The following is an 18,110-nucleotide window of genomic DNA, read 5'->3' on the forward strand; positions in this document are numbered from 1 at the left end:
ATTAAATGTAAACAGTATAAATGTACCACTTAAAAGACATAGATTGACAGAATGGATTAAAAAATCCAACTGAAATATCTTCTGTCTCCAAGAAACCAATTGATTCATAAAGAGTCTCATAGACTCAAGGTAAAGGGGTGGAAAAAATATTACACATAAATGGAAACCAAAAGCAAGCAGGAGTAGCTATTCTTATTTCAGATAAAATAGATTTTAAAGTATCAACAGTAAAAAAAAAAAGAGAGAGATAAAGATGGCCATTATATGTAATAATAAAGGGATCTATTTAACAAGAAGATACAACAATTCTAAATATATATGCACTTAACACTGGATCTCACAGATTCCTAAAACCAACACAACTATACTTAAGAAATGATAAAAACAGCAACATAGTAATATTAGTGGACTTCAACACTCCACTTACAAAACTAGACAGATCATGAGGCAAAAATCAACAAAGAAACACTGGATTTAAATGGGACTCTACAACAAATGGACCTAAAAGACATTTACAGAACATTCTACCCCCAAACTGCAGAATATACATTCTTCCCATCAGCATATGAAACATTTTCCAAGACAAACCATATGTTAGGCTATGAAAAAGTGTCAGCTCATTTTAAAAAATCAAAATCATACCACATATTTTCTCAGACCACAGCAGAATAAAATCAGGAATCAATTCTAAGATGAATTCTCAAAATTATGCATACAAATACATGGAAACTAAACAACCTGCTGCTTAGTGATCTTTAGGTCAATGACAAAATCAAGAATGGAAATCAAAAAAAATTTTAATTGAATGACAATGAAGACAAAAGCTACAAAATGCCTGGAATACGACAAAAGCAAGGCTAAGAGGGAAGTTCATATCACTAAATGCCTCCATCCAAAAGATGCAGATTAACAACCTACTTTGATACCTCAAGGAACTAGAAAAGTAAGAACAAATCAAACCCTAAACCCCCAGAATACAAGAAATAACAAAGATCAGAGCTGCACTAAATGAAATTGAAACCAAAAGAAATACAAAGGATCAATGAAATAAAAACTTGGTTTTTTGAAAAGATAAACAAAATGAACAGATCACTATCTCCTTCATTAACCAAAAAAAAAAAAGAGAGAGAGAGAGAGAGAGGATTCAAAAAACTTAAATCAAAATGAAAAAGGAGACATTACAATTGATACCTCAGAAATACAAAAGATCATCTGAGACTACTATGAACATTTCTATGCACACAATCTAGAAAATCTAGAGGATATGAATGAATTTTTGCAAAAACATTCCTAACCTTGAATAAGGAAGAAATAGAAATCCTGAACAGGTCAATATTGAGTAGCGAGACTGAATCAGTAATAATAAACCTCTGAACAAAAAAAGCCCAGGAACAGATGGAGTCATAGCTGAATTCTACCAGACATACAAAGAAGACTGGCATCTATCCTATTGAAACTGCTCCATAATATCAGGAGCCAAAAGTCCTCCCTAACTCATTCTACAAATCCAGTATCATCCTCATACCAAAGCTATGAAAGGACACAAGAAAAAAACAAAGTGACAGATCAATATCCCTGATGATGCAAAAATCATCAAAATACTAGCAAACCGAATCCAATAATAATTTGCCATAATCAAGTGAGTTTCATCCCAGGAATGCAAGGATGGTTCAATATTTGCAAATCAATAAATATGATTCATGAAATAAATGGAATTTTTTTAAAAATATAAGATTATCTCAATAGATACAGGAAAAGCATTCAATAACATCCAGTACCCTTAATGATAAAAAAAAAAAAAAGCCTTAGCAAACTAGGCATAGAAAGAACATATCTCAAAATAATAAAAGCTATTTTTTTGAGTTCTAGATAGATTCTTGTTATCAGCCCTTTATCGGATGTGTAGAGAGCAAATATTTTCTCCCATTCTGTAGGCTGTCTGTTTGCTCTAATGATAGTTTCCTTGGCTATACAAAAGCTTTTAAATTTGATCCAGTCCCATTTATGTAGTTTTGCTGCTGTTGTGATTGCTTTGGGGGTTTTCTTCACAAATTCTTTGCCTAGACCAATGTCTGAAAGATTCTTCCCTACATTTTCTAATAGAATTCTTAAGGTTTCATGCTTTAGGTTTAAATGTGTTTATCCATCTAGAATTCTAGATTTTTGAAATAGGTGAGAGTGGAGATCCAGTTTCAATCTTTTGCATGTAGCCATCCAGTTTTCCTAGCACCATTTAGTGAAAAGGATTATTTTCCCCAGTGTATATTTTTGTCTGCTTTGTCAAAGATTAGATGACAATATGTGAATGGTTTCACCTCTGGGTTCTCAGTCCTGTTCCAAAGGTTTATATCACTATTCTTGTGCCAATCAAATGCTGTTTTAGTTACTATAGCCTGTAGTACAGCTTGAAGTCTGGTAGACTGATATCTCCCAGTGTGTTCTTTTTGCTTAAGATTGCTTTGGCTATATGAGGTCTTTTCTGGTTCCGTACAAAGCGTAGAATTATTTTTTCTAAATCTATAAAAATGATGCTGGTACTTTGATGAGGATTGCATTAATTCTGGAGATCACCTTAGGTAGTATGGACATTTTAACAATGTTGATTCTACCAATCCATGAGCAAGGTAGGTTTTTCCATCTGTTTACATCTTCTACAATTTCTTTTCTTAGTGTTTTGTAGTTTTCCCTGTATATGTCTCTCACCTCTTTCATTAAATATATACCTAGATATTTGATTTTTTTTGAAGCTATTGTAAAAGGTACTGAGTTTTTGATTTGAGTTTTGGTTTGACTGTTATTGACATATAAGAATACCTCTGATTTATGTGTATTAATTTTGTATCCTGAGACTTTACTGAATTCATTTATCAATTCAAAGAGTCTCATGGTTGAATCTTTTGAGTTTTCTAGATATAATATCATATCATCAATAAATGGGCAAAGGACATGAACAGAAACTTTTCAAAAGAAGACAGAAAAATGGCCAGCAAATATATAGAAAAAATGCTCAAAATCTCTAATCGTTAGAAAAATGCAAACAAAACCACAATGAGATATCACCTAACCCCAGTGAGATCGGTCTCTATCAAAAAAAAATCCCAAAACAACAAATGCTGGTGAGGATGTGGAGAGACAGCAACACTCTTACATTGCTGGTGAGACTGCAAATTAGTGTAACCTCTGTGGAAAAGAATTTGGAAATATCTTAAAGAGCTAAAAATAGAAATACCAAACCATTAATAGCACTATTAGGCATCTACCCAAAAGAACGAAAGACATTCTCTAATAAAGACATCTGCATCTGAATGTTTGTGGCAGCACAATTCACTATTGCAAGGACGTGGAAACAACCCAAGTGCCTATCAATTCATGAGTGGATTATTAAAATTTGGCATATGTATACAATGGAATATTATTCAATTATAAGAAATGACAGTGATCTAGCACCTCTTATATTTTCCTGGATAGAACTTGAGCCCATTATCCGAAGTGAGGTATCATAAGATTGGAAGAATCGGCTCCACATGTACTCACCATCAAATTGGGACTTACTGATCAATACTATGGTGCTCACATGGTAGTAATATTCTACAGGGATTAGGGGATTGGGGTTAGGGGTAAGCTCACAACTAATGGACACAGTGAGCATTGTAGAGGGGAAGGGCATGCCTCTAATGCTCGCTTGGGTGAGACAAAGACATAAAATGTAACCAAAATGTTTGTACCCTTATAACATCCTGAAATAAAAAAATCTATATATCCCATGAATATACACAATTATTAATTATCAAGTAAAAATAAAATTAAAACAAAATATAAAGGCAATCAAGTGAATTCCAATATGAGGAATCGTGTAAATGACAGAAACTCTAACACCTTCTAAGATGTTTTGACATGTGAGAAATAATTTTTTGCAATAGGTAGAATGAGAGACTGAATCACTTTCGGAGATTTGTTGATTTTAAATTTTCAATAGAATAAAAAAGAAAACACAACAACACAACACACATACACACACAAATAATGGAATTATTTGTTTTCCTCCTTCCCTTATTTTTCAAAGGAGATTTTGATAACTATTTGATGGAGTTTTGAATAAAGAGGAATGGAAAGTTAATGATATGATTCTACGCATTATCAATCTGTGTTTTTGTTCATGATGAGAAATATTATTCATAAATTCCCAGCTTTAAAAGCAATAAAACATATATTTTTTTCCTTTACTTGGCTCACCTAACCAAAGAGAAGTGCCTTCAACAACATGAAGTCACTGTTACCCAATTAGAAACAAATGTTTCAGAGGAAAATTTAATTCATTTTCATACAAATTCACTGTGACTCATAATCAGGGAAATGCAAATTAAAACCAGAATGAGATACTATGTTACACTCAGCGGACCAGTAAAAATTACAAAGTTTGACAATCATACACAGTATTGGAAAAACTATGGTGCAATAGAAACCTCATATCCTGTTCATGGTTGTATAAATTGATACAAGTACACTGAATGCTAAGATCCTGAAATCCCACTCAGAAACATATTCCCTAAAGAAATTCAGACGCATGTGTACCAGGAGATATGCAAAAAAATTGTTTATGATACATTCATATAATGGAACACTGTAATAGTGAAAATGGAAAAACCAGCTGTACTCATTAACAATGATGCATCTCAAGAACATAATGCTGGGAAGAAGAAGCAAGTCTCAAAAGAATATATTCAGGATGATTCCACTTTCATAAAAGTAAAAATAAAAACAGAGAAATGAAATAATATATTAGTTAGAAACACATACATAGGTGGTAAAGCCATAAAGTAAAATAAGGGAATGATTAGTACAAGTTTAGGGTAATGGTTTACTTCTAGAGATGTATGTGTGAGTGAGTCAAGGAAAACCATGATAGACAATCTTAGTTCTAGGCATACAGATGTTTATTTATTTAAACAGTGTATTTATGCCATATATAATACTTTCTATGTAGGAGATTTAAAAATTATAAGTTCTTTTGGTAGAAAAGTATGCAGACTGTGATTCCTTACTCTGTAATCAAGTGTTTGTTGTGAATCTATGAAATGTAACATATTTGGGATAGGTCAAAGGGTTTGGGTGGAAGATGGAGCTGCCTTACACAGTTATGATGAATTTGAAAGTTTACTATATGATTTAGGTGTATAAATTCTACATGATTTCAGGTTACTTTCTTAGTTATGTAGAGGGAATTTTTAAACACCAATGACGACTAACCCTTGAATCAATGTGTGTATGTGTCTGTATGTGTGCTATTTACCCCTGAATCTAATGGTAGTGGAAAGGGTATATAAAGTTATATTTTGGATTACTGCCAAGTTCCTAAGACTTTTAAGCTAGAATGATTCAGACAGGAAAAATATGCCCCAAATCACAAAACTAATAATTCTTAGTCCAGAATTAAAAGGGAAAATATTATATATGTCTTGTTATTTATGGTTAGTTCTATGTAAATTTATACTTATTCTTTAGTTATTTTAAAACACAATCACTTGATTTAAACATGTGCCTTGTTCACTCTCTGATTTTGTTATTATAAGTTTGAACTTAGTGTGTTATTATGTCTTACACAATATCCAGTGTTCGGAAAAGAGAAAACTGTCTCAGGGCACACAGGGATCATTTAAGCATCACCTCCATCTGTGCGCTGAGCCACCCCTGACTAATTCAGTACATTTGGAATACACTGAGAGATTTTCATTTTACCAAACAGCCCTGCTGCTTTAAATGGAGTGTGATTAATGTAGCCCAACCTATTGAGAAACTGTCCTGAGAGACTGTGACTTACCAGTAGGTCAGACTCTATGACACCTTCACTCAAAAGTAGAGTCATTATCTTGATCAGTTTGGTTCAATCCTTAAAACATGAAGGCAGTAATCACCACCCAGGAGGTGGTGTTTTCTTCTCACAAATTCTTTATAAACATTTCTTAGCTTAAGGAATAACCCTTAGGCTTAACATTCAATCCCATTCCCCAAAGAAATAGGTAGATAAAGTTTTTCCATCTAAAATTTTAGGCCAAGCAGCTGGAAGACACTTATATACCAACTAAAAATGGTACCCATTGGAGTACCCATTGTCCATGGCCATGTATCCAAAGCATCTCATCTTAATTCCTGTGATTTAACACTAGATTTTTGTGTCCTAATTTTTCTGGCAAATATATCTTTTTGAACCAATTTATCTTCTTTTATAGCCTCTCCTTTTATTTTCTCTCTCTTTTCCTCTCGTTTCTGTTCACTTCCCTTTTCTTTTTCTGGTTTTTATAACTTTGAAATTCCAACTTCCTCTGGTATTCTATCAATCTTTTCACTTAGTAAGCAATAAGCAATAATTACTGAGTTAATTTTATTCTTACAGTCATATCTTTCCATTCTCTAGATGAGTATTTTTTCTGAATCTTCTCTGTTCTCCTGGTTGGCCCTTCACTCTCTAATATTTTTCCTTCGTTTCTAATTTTATCAACTTTTAGATGAATCTCCACACCCTTTACCTTGCCACCTGTCAAAGACACTGTCACCAGACTTGTGACACAATGCTGTATCTGGGATTTATTCAAAAGGAGAAAAGTTTAGGGTGTGTAATATTTTAAAATTATATGTTTAAAAATGTGATACATATACACTGGAAGAGTGCATACACTTCTTTAGAAACATTGGAGGTGAGGAACTAGGTAGCAATAGGAACTAGTTAAAATAGGGCTCAAGAGAGAATTCTTAATAACATTTGTTTGTGGGTAACATCATGAATTACAAAATTGACTTATATGCTGTAAGCTAGCTAGTTATACCTCTGGTATTACTCTGATGCTTCTAAGCATAGAATAGAGATGCTTAACACAGTGAAGGTGATCCAACCTATATAAGAGCTAAAAGACTACTAAAACAGATCTGAATTTTATACAACATCTTAAAATCCAGTGTGGAATTAGGATCAAGTTATAACAATTAGCAAAACTATTTAAAAGTTATAGCAAATTATTTTTACACTCAGTTTAGTATCAGACTAGTATCGGACTTCAAAATAGACTTTCTTTAATCTACAACTAGTATTTTATTAGAAAAGGTTTCCAAGACTATTTGGTGTCTCTGATGAATCTAGATGAGGGTGAACAAATATTTTGGCACAACTTTTTTTCTGAACAGGAATGCTGGGAGTAACTACTTGCCATTGTAGTACCAATACATTGCCATTGTATTGGTACTAGCTTGAGAAAGTGTGAAGTGTATGCTCATTGTGAGAAATTAGTCATCTCTGCACATAAATTTTAAGTGCAAAAATACTGAAATTGAAATTTCTACCAAGGCTTTTAATTATGTAAAGTGTATTTTAAGTGCATTTCCACTATTTTATCAAGTCCATTCAGATTAGAAATTGTCATGCTTTTGTCTTTTTAAAATTATCATTAGTCCCAGATTTATTTTATTATTATTTTTCTATTTTAAGCTACTTAGGGCAAGGAAAATATGTTATAAAATATGGAGTTGTCTCACTATATATAAACACACCAGACAATTGTGTGACAAACTGAATGTAGACTAATTCTTAAAACAAAATATAGTTTTTGTTAGGACATTCTTATCTTTATGTTTTGTAATAATAACTTAATCATAAATACACTGTTTGATAGTGACCACATCAAATAAAGTCAGAAAGTTCTACAAGAAGAGTTAAAGAACAGGAAAAGACAGTGATAAGAAGAAGACATTTGACAATTTCTTTTATGTTTTGAGCAATACTTCATCTCGGTCAGGTTTGTTTAATTGAAACTAGTATGTTGCTATGGCTTAAAGTCCAGTTGGTTGTGTTATTAGAGAACATGTTGAAGAACAGTAAAATTACAATTTGACACATTTTCTATACACATTTTATTTGAATGCTATGAATGTATTTTTGACAATTAGTCTTCTTCTCAAAGGAAAATTATTGTTTTCCTGAAGGGTATCATATATGTGCTTGAAGAGAAAGCCTTAATTGTGATACTTCTAGGTGGATGAATGATTAGCCGTCTGTTTTTTGAAAAAACAAAGTTAGCTCTATCAGTCTCAAACAATTGGGAAATCTAAATCAGAAAAGAAAACATATTATTATAATGTAAGTTATGTCGATTCAGAAGATATATTTTGTGAAAATCCATAAATTATGATTTTATTTAATCACAAATATGTACTTTAATTTATAAAATAGTCCTTTGGCTTTAAGTTTAGAAAACGTCCAAGATTATATAATGATGTAAGGCCATTGACAGTTGCCATTCTATTTAGAGTTATCTTTAAATATTTATAAATCAACACTTAAAAGCTTAATAAATAAGAGATTAACAAACTCTTACATTAAGTAATAGTGTAAAAATATTTGTTCACTCTCATCAAGATTTAGCAGAGACACCAAACAGTCTTGGAAATTTTTTTTAACAAAATATACTATTTACAGATTGAAGAAAGGCTATTTTGAAATCTGAATAATAGTCTGATACTAAATTGAGTATAACAATTTACTATAAATTTTAAATAGCTTTGTTAATTATTACAATTTGATCTTAATTCCATAGTGGATTGTAGGAGATAGTATACCATTCAGATCTGTTTTAGTAGTCTTTTAGCTTTTATACATGTTGGATCACCTTCATTGTGTTAAGCATGTCTATTCCATGCTTAGTAATATCAGAGTAATATCAAAAGAATAACTAGCTAGCTTGCAGGATGAAATATAATCTTAAGTGATATGACTCATCACTTAACGTAAGATGTAAAATGTTTTGGCAATTAAACAGAATTTGTATTCCATAGTATATTTTGTATAAAAATTCATTTACTTTCTTTTAATTTCATTGCTAAATTATTATTTTTTCCTTCTATAGACTCTTTAGTGCTATTGTCCAGAAAAGCAATAAGTAATGGAGTGAGGCTTTTGTTGGGAGGCAATAGTTGGCAAGTATGCCAGTTTCAACAAGAAATTCTGCCAATTTTAGCCATGGTTTGGCCATTTGGGGAAAGGCTTTAACATTCTGTGTTAAAATACTGAGCAACCTTCTCATTTACCCTAGTTTGAAAGGTCAATCCTTGGAATTCAGTGAAACCTGAATGCTAAATACATTACAGAAAGCAACTTTACTAATTTGTTTTCCCATAAGAAGATAGTAAAACATAAATATTAGGTTGACCTCAGATATTAAAGTGTTAATAAAATTTTGAATGTTTTCTTTTTGGGAATGTATTCCCAAAATGATTCTAACACCTTCAGAATTTCAGCTCGGCATCTATTGTGTACTGCATACAAAATTACTAAAAGTCAATATCTAGTTTTCTGTGAAGTAGAGAGTGGTATAAAGAAACATTCATTCATTCATTTAATTATTTATTAAGTAACTTTTAGGCATCTACCATGTGCAGGCAATTTTCTAGGTGCTTTGGATATAATACTGGAAAAAAGTAGCAGAAATCTTTGCACTTGGGGGTTTACATGTAAGTGGCATGGAAAGAAAATAATAATGTAGCAAATATGTAAACTATAGTAGATGTTTTGGTATAAGGTTAGAATGTCATAAGTGCTAGATGTGAAAAGGTTGGACAAACTAAAATAGATAAAGAGAACATCTAATGTTACCTATCGCTTCTGAAGCCACAGGTAACATTAAAGGTTTTGAACACATGCAGTCTTTTATGATACTTGAGTTGGGAAAGTAGAGAACTTGGTGAACAAACTTCACTTTCAGGGTTAATATGAAAAATTATACACTTAGTGGATATTTTTAAAGAATGTTTGAGTTATACCAAAGCTCAAATATAAACTCTTTGTTAGTTTTATTATATTTATTTTGAAGGAAGTAGGCTGGAATCTGGTTCATTAAATATGGACATATATTAATTTTATGATCAAAAAGGCTTTTCAAACTGATAACTTAGAATATAGTACAGGAAATTCTTTTGGAAAGTGCATAGTTAAGGAAGTTAACTTTTGCGAGAAATTCAATTAATTAAAAAATTAAGTAATATTTAGGAAAATCATTTTTGGATTTTACTCATCAGGTTGTTCTAGACCTTAAGATTTGCTCATATCTCATTTGAAGGCCTTCCTGTTCTAATTAAGCCAAACACTGTGCAAAGCTTTTTTCTTAAGAATATTACTTTCTTTAGACACATTTTGTTTCAAAAATTAAAAATTTCTGACATACAACCATGATATTTACAATGGAATTAGATGCAAGGAAATACTTTCTGTTAGTATGAAAGGTCAAAATTATATTAGAAGTGATTGAAAAGAAGATATTTCAGAATATCTTAACCAAAGCACATAAAATTGTGAACAAAGTAGAATCCATTAGGTTGTTCTTTATTTCAGGGTTGTTTTTTTTTTATGTTTCATAGAAAATTCAATGTTTCTTAAAATAATAAATATATGTATATTTTATATGTATATATCTGATTTATTAGACACGAATGAAAATATCTGATTTATCAGGTTTAGTCACTTTAGAAAACACACTAGTTTAACATGGAGTCCTGATCTTGTGAGAAGATGAAAAAATAGAGTGGCAGCCAGTAGTATATAAAGAGTTCAGACTTTGATCAGCACTGTCTTTGCATGACACTGAGGTGGAGATGATATTGTACAGACCAGGGGACCTGTCTTGCTTACCTTCAACACCTAGCACAGGGCTTGGCACATCATAAGTGCACATTAAACTGAGGGCCATGCTGTTTAATCCTAGCATCCTCTAATAAAAATAATTGCATAGTCCTAAGAGTTAACATATAAATGTTCTATGACAAGTTGGAGTGAACAGAAATCAAAATGCTTTCTTTCTCAAATAAAATACACTGCAATAATACCAAATTTTAATTTAGTTAGAGGAAGAGCAATTTTAGAAGGCCATATGTGGATGACATACAGGAAAATATACTACTCTTGACCACCTGAGGCCAGAATGTAGCTACTGGACATGTGGTTTGAAAGAAAGTGAGGGTTAAGAAGGGGCAAGTGAAAGAATTTAGAGGAAGGAGAGGACTACAGAACGGGAGATGGGAAATTACCAATTGCAGATTGTACCTGTTATACAGTTTTTCCTAGAGGTCTGCAGTCATGTCTTCTGTTTGTTTGTAAATAATCTTATAGGCCATTTATTTCTGATGTCCATGTCTGTTTTTTGAGTGCTGTCCCTTACTCTTTGATCTCTAAACATACTTAAGGTGGCTAAAAATACATATACATATAGTTTACCTCATTCTAAAAGAGCAATTGTCATGTGAATTAATTGGAACACAGTTTCTTAAACTGAGAGTCCAAGAACTCTTAATGGAGCCATCAAAAAGGGAGACGCCATGAAACTCATGTAACTATATGCTAAACGTGAATCTGTAGGAATGTAGTTTGTTTGTTGTTTCTGGAGAAAATATTTATAGTTTTCATGACATTCTCTCTTTTTTTTTCGTTTGCTTTTTTTTAGAAAAACAAACAGAAGTTTATTAACATATATATCTCATATACACATGGGAGATACCCAGGGAAATGAGTAAATCTCCTATAGTTTTCATTACATTCTTAATTTGGGTCATAATTTATAAAATATTCAACAAGAAATTCTTAGAATAAATTATGTTAAATAAAAACCTAAATGTGTTTTTTCCATCGTATACTTTCTTTATAGTTTTTGAAATATAATAAATAAGGAAATATAAGTGTCTGCCATTGGGCAGCAGTAAGAAGTACCTGTAATCAAGACCTTTTTATAAAAATAAAATAGCCAACAAAAATTTAGAATCCTAAACATTGAATTTATTGGATCATTCTTAATGTTCTTTTCATTTTTAGTTTCTGAAGCTGTTATAATAGTCAAGACTAAAAATTTCTTGACAGCCATCTAAATTTACCTCTAATGTACTATATTCCACAAAATTCACATAAGTAATATAAACAAACTCATGTAAATAAACTTATTTTTATTATATTGTGTTAGAAGAGATTCAGTTTACATTTGGTGAATCATTATTCTTATTCTACTTTGTATGACATAAAGAATGAGAGGTATAATAATAAATAATAACAATAGTGTAACAAAATATTTAAGATTTAGGATTGCAATAGACATAGGTTGAAACCAGAGCTTTGTCAGTGAGGATTATGTAACCTTGAGTTTCACTGAGTTTCATGTGTGAAAGGAAGAAACAATCATTTTTCTTTAATATATCTTTTTAAATTGTTACTATAAAAGCCCATTTTAAATGCTCAAGTTCTATAGATAAAAATAATCAACAATATTAGTTTTGTTAGGTTCTGGCATGCATTATCTGATGGAAAAGGGGCGATCATTCTAAAAATTGCGGTGATAAACCACACTTGCTCACTTTCCCTATCTAATGAATAGGATTGTATTCTAATTGTCTGTATGTTTTACTTGGAATGAGATTTTTGCATAGAAACAAATTATGTCTTCAGTCCTATTCACAAAAGACTTATGATGATCAGTAAAATTTATTGAACACCTACTAAGCGCCTAGTGTTGTGCTAAACATTTTCCATGTATTATTTCATGAATTATTCACAAAACCTGACAAGGCAGTATGATTATCACTTCCATTTTATAGATAACATAGAGGAACTAATCAGTGGTGAAGTTTGGGTTCATATGGGGGTGATCAAAATCCAAAGTCCATTAGGCTGCGCTTCTGTAAATAATACATATCTAAATTTCTAAAATTAATCTATAAGTTAATTTTTTTGCCTTAATTAAGAAAGTATATTAATTTTTAGAGAAGACTTAAAACCAAAGTTTTATTAAAAATAAATTTTGAATGAAGGCATATGCAGATTGACCAATAAAACATTAAACATGTTACTCATATTAGTTTTCCATTAACTAAGTCAAAAACAAGCCTCCTATTTTGCCTTACACCTGCAAATAACCGTAGAATTAGAAAAAAAAACCCATGGTTTTGTGTTAATGACACTCTTTTCCCATAGTTTTTATCATTTTATATTTTTTTATTTATGTGTATCTAGTACTTACCAAAGTTACAATTTTCCCTTTAAATTATCCTTAGAAGGGAGGCAAAATTGAAGTTTCTATGCAAAATATCTGCATAATGATTGGAATTAGGTTAATAATGAGCATGAGTTAAAATTAACACTCATTTGTAAAATTTATAAAATTAGTAGCTGGATACAAGACAAATTTATATTAGTTTTGATTGATAAAATCAAATCTGTGTGCTATGAATATGCTATTGATCCCCCACGTGACTAAGCTGTAAGGAGAAGCATAAACCATGTAGTTGCTACTTAACTGGATCATGACTATTTAATATACCAGTTGATAAGCTCAGAATTCACTACTATTTTATGTGAAACATAATTGAGCTTAGATTAACCTAAGCATGAATAGAGAACTATTTCTTGTTTATATAAAAGTTTACACCATATTGATATTTTTTAATTAAAAAATATGTTCCATGTTAAGTGGCAAAAGATTCTGTGAAAATTGGGGTCTATTCAACAAATAAAATGTAAAGCTATATAGCCTCAATACCATAGGAGTTATTTATTTACGTATTCATTTTGTTATGCTGGGTTGATTTGGGTTGGTATTTTTGTCCTTTCAATTTACAGTTAGGTAAAAAAATATATATTTAATAAAACCATTTTGACCACTTTTGCAAACAATATCTTGCTTTGTTAGTTTTGCATAATACTGTCCCTTAAATAAACAAATTTTAAAAAGGGAAAAATGTGTTCTAGAAAATACTTGCAAGTTATTATCTGATAATAATTCTAGTATCCTAGGAATCTTGAGTTTTCACAGTCAGTAATACTATTTTATTTTGTGATCATAGGAAGTAAGACTTTGTGTCCTTAAAAATTATATACATTTCTTCTTTTTTTTGTAAAATAGCTTTTTAAATTAAAAATTAAATTAATTTGATTTTAAGATTACTCAAATATGAGAAAATGTAGAGATTATTTGGTCAAATTTGATTAAATAAAAAAATTATAATCCTAATTAGACAAAAAAATATAAACTGGACTTACTGAGGACTTATGTTCAAATTTGAATTGCAATGAAATAAAAGTATGTTTCCTGTTAGTTAAATTGGTTTTGTTGATTTTATATCACATTTCTAATGCATATTTTCTTCTTTTTTTCTAAATCATGGTAGCTTAATATTTATAATCTAAATTTCACTAGTTATAATTGTATCCTACCTATTATTTCTTCAATTTTACACTAATTAAGACCATGTATTTTCAAAATTATATACCAATTTATTTGTGAAAACTATCTGGACACTTTATTAATAGTTGTCTCATCTATTGATGAAAGAATTTGGACAGTAATGACCACAGGAATAAAAGGGAAAAGGTGAAGTATCTGGTTAGTATGTAGACCTTATCTTATATTTCTGGTAAATTTTTATTTTCTACCTAATTGTATCACAACATTTTTATGTATTAAATGAGAAGATTTCTTGAAATAATTTGTAATCTAGCATGGTACAAGTACTTTGGTAAAAACAGAGAGTATTCCTGAGAAGTTATGAATGCTTATATTAATAGTTTATTATGGCCTTCAAAACCAGACACAGAGAAAGCTTTTAAATATGTGTCCATCTTAAGTGCATTCTCTAAAATTCTGATTAAGTCAAGAACTAAAATGTGCTACAAACTTGACTCTCTTAAGAGTGCTTTTCATTAGCACCATTGCAATGATACAGCTTATGTTTATGGGTTAAAAGCTTCTCTGAATCCCAAACAAAGATAAGATAGGCAATAAAGCTAAAGACTTCAAGTAAGGTTCTTTGAATATATTTGTATTCTAGAAAGCTGACACCATAATCATTATATCTTTAAAAAGAGAATTATTTTTTCAAGTTGAATTTAAAGTCATATATAGAGTATGAAATAAGTTTTGTTTAGTGAATACATATTTTGATCCTTTAAAAATTATTTATTTTTCCTACAGAAGTCTAAGACAACTCTTAAAAATTAAGTTGCTATTAAATTTTAACCATGTAGATAAATTGATTATAAAATATTTTTATAATGGTTCCAAATATGGTCTAAGTTAGAAATATAGAATAGTGCTAGTAACTGAAGTTCAGTTACTTTTTACATATTTATCAAATAATTTTTCCACATAATCTATAAAGCATAAAATTTAATCTTGTTTTAAATATTATTTTTAATTTTTTACTGGATTTTATTTCTGTTATGCATGAAAATAATAGTATGCAGGTGAATGTAAATGTTCTTAAATATGCCAGGTGTTGACTCTGTTGAAATGTCATTATAGCCTAGGAATCACCAGTGAGAATAGCATATACACTTTGGCCATTCATTTATATTAATTTTTTAAATTATAGACCCAGTTTTAATTTTTAAAATTTTTCTGTTATTCCAAGTTTTTCAAAGTGAATGAATAGTTTTATATATTCTAAATATCCACATATTTTAACCTTTAAAATAATGCTTTGACATGTGATAAAATAAATTAGAAAAAAAAATCCTGAAATATAACCTAAAGCATATCTCTTTAAGAAATAGAATATTCAGGTAAAACATATATTTCAGCTCACATCATTCATATAATTTATTTCTAAATTCCGTATTTCCTTTTACATATTTAGAACTGACCGCAGGCTCAATGCATTGATTTTATGATGCTACAGGAAACTATCATCTAGAGAAGCAAATTAATTTCTTTATGGCTAAAAACCTACTATACTGGTACTTTGACATTTTCTTATCATTAAAGAAAGACAATTTTAGAATATAATAATATAAATTTTTATTTCAAACGTCCACTTCCTCAAATAATGTCTTTTTCTAATGACCTTCATTGTTCATTGTCTAGTGTTTTTCAACAGTATTTTTTGAAAACACAGATCATAAACCATGCTATTAGTACAGTCATAAATATTTAATTAAATTATGCAAAGAAAATATGGGTTTGAGGCTATCAATTAAATAAAAAATTAGAGAAGTTTGGGGAGTTACTCATTATAAAATATATAATATTAATATGGTACCTCCTTCTAAGAAAATAATTTGAATTAAAAATGGTGTTGTTTTAATATTTGTTACTAACCCATGGCATTGAGTTATTTCATGTGTTGTTTCTACTCTCTCTCAATTATATAATGGCTATTCAAAATCACACCCTAAAAAGACTTTTCCCCTTTCTCCATATATCAGGGAACTCAGTACAATTAAGGATTGAAAAGAGATAGAAATCAGCCACAATACTTTTAAAGAATCACAAATGTAAGAATTAATTAAAGTTTTTATGATATTGAGAAATCTGTGGAAAAACTGAGTTGAAGATTACTAAGGAGTTACTCAGGATGTTTGTAGTCTACTGCTAATGTGCCACATTATGAGTGATTAAGTACAGGATGCTTCCACTGAAGGAATCCTCCAGAATATAATTTTATTTAAGTATGAAACTATATAATTTAAAAATTATGTCAACGTAATTTGAAGTCAAATCTGACATCTTTCTTTAGCAACAAACTTGTGATATCTCTATACAACTTTTTAAGTAGACACTAGTTTCTTAAATTGTTCAAGACAGTCTGTACTATTGGAATGAGCATTAACAGATGTTTTATCTCAACATTTCAGTAAGTTTTATCCTGGAAGTAGTTTTTTTAATACATACTTTAATTTTTATGTTTAATTATCTAACATGCTTGTTTGGAAAAATGTTACATTTTTTTGTCCACAGATATCTTGATATCATGCCCTCCCCCCAAAGCTTGCAGCGTAATACCAGTTAAGTTGAAGTACTCCCTTAGCTAAAGATTTTGAAATTCAGAATCATTATAAAAATCTCTGTATTTTCTCAAGTCTAGGTTTTTTCTTTTTTCTTTGTAGCTGACCCCATGATCCAAATACAGCGGAAACAGTTCAGGATTAACAAAAGAGAGATTTAAACACATCAGGCAACAACAAACAATGAAAATTCCATTAGTTCAATAATTAGAGATATATGTATAAATGGAGGTGAAAGGCAAATAGAAGGCAGATATAATAAATCCAAAGTGATTACTGTTTTTTAAAACTCAGCAGCATTTTGTTCACCCAGAGAGTGAGACAGACTCCGAGACCCCACAGTAGTTATTCTTTTACCCCTTTCCTAGAATACTTAATAAATGGAAAGTTTAAAGACCCTTCTTGGGGATAAAATGTTTTCCAGCTGTCAAGATTCAAGCTTAGTTAATAGTAGAACTAATTTTTAAAGCCATTGTTCTCTGATTAAGATGTTTGTTCAGAAATATGCATTTTAATCCACTTAGATTTTTATTGCTTGTTAAATTTATTTTCTAGAATGCCACTGTAAATATTACCATCTAGTAGTAATAGATTTCATGTGCATTTTGGGGTAATATGCTATAGTTTCTCTAATATGTGAAATAAATGAGACTATGTTTCAACATCATTTCAATGCCATTTACTATAGTACAAACATTGTCAAACTACATGAGAATACAACTCAAGATAAATATATGTATTTTGAATAATGTACTTACCCAGCACAGCTCCTAAGGAAATTCTTGGTAAAATATTCTCAGGATGGAATTTGATTTTCTGAGATTCAGCAGAAGAGATTTACCCTCAGGCAAGGAGAAGAATGAAAGTCTTGCAATAGGATCCTGCAGGCAGGATGAGATCCACTTAGCAGAGCTTGATGGTCCTAAAGCAGGAGGTGACACTCTGCTGGAGAGAGAAGGGTTGTTCTGAGTAGATTGGAAGTGTTGTCAGATTGTAAGTGATCAGCAGCAGAAGGGAAACATCAGAGCTTCCTGTTACATCACTCTGACCCCGCCTGCTGTTAGTGTTAGGTTACTTTCTTTCTCAAATAGCATACCCCAGGAAAGCTGCACTCCTTTCCTATTCTGAGACAAGAGCAAGAAGCAGCCTGAACAGATAGAGATCACAGGCTGTGTGAATACATTGTTACCAGTAAAAGCTGGCTTGCTTTCTTCACCTTGACTGAGTTTTGTTAGAACTTGCCAAACAGAGCTGCCTGTGATTTGAAGGAAATTTGAATATAATATTCTGCAAAAAGAATCAAAGGAGTGAG

The 18,110-nt window shown here is 30.7% G+C and overlaps 1 protein-coding gene across 2 annotated transcripts in view; it reads right to left on the minus strand.

Moving 5' to 3' along the window:
* CALCRL (calcitonin receptor like receptor) overlaps positions 1-17,805 on the minus strand; it is a 104,074-nt gene extending 86,269 nt beyond the window's left edge. The window contains exon 1 of one of the 2 annotated variants that reach the window (XM_012779475.2): positions 17,557-17,805. The gene's annotated coding sequence lies outside the window, so the exon portion shown is untranslated. The remainder of the gene's footprint in view (positions 1-17,556) is intronic. The other variant, XM_012779474.3, reaches the window with a different exon arrangement.
* Between the last annotated feature and the right edge of the window lie 305 nt (positions 17,806-18,110).

This window comes from Microcebus murinus, chromosome 8 (assembly GCF_040939455.1).
Source record: "Microcebus murinus isolate Inina chromosome 8, M.murinus_Inina_mat1.0, whole genome shotgun sequence".
NCBI classification, from domain to species: domain Eukaryota; kingdom Metazoa; phylum Chordata; class Mammalia; order Primates; family Cheirogaleidae; genus Microcebus; species Microcebus murinus.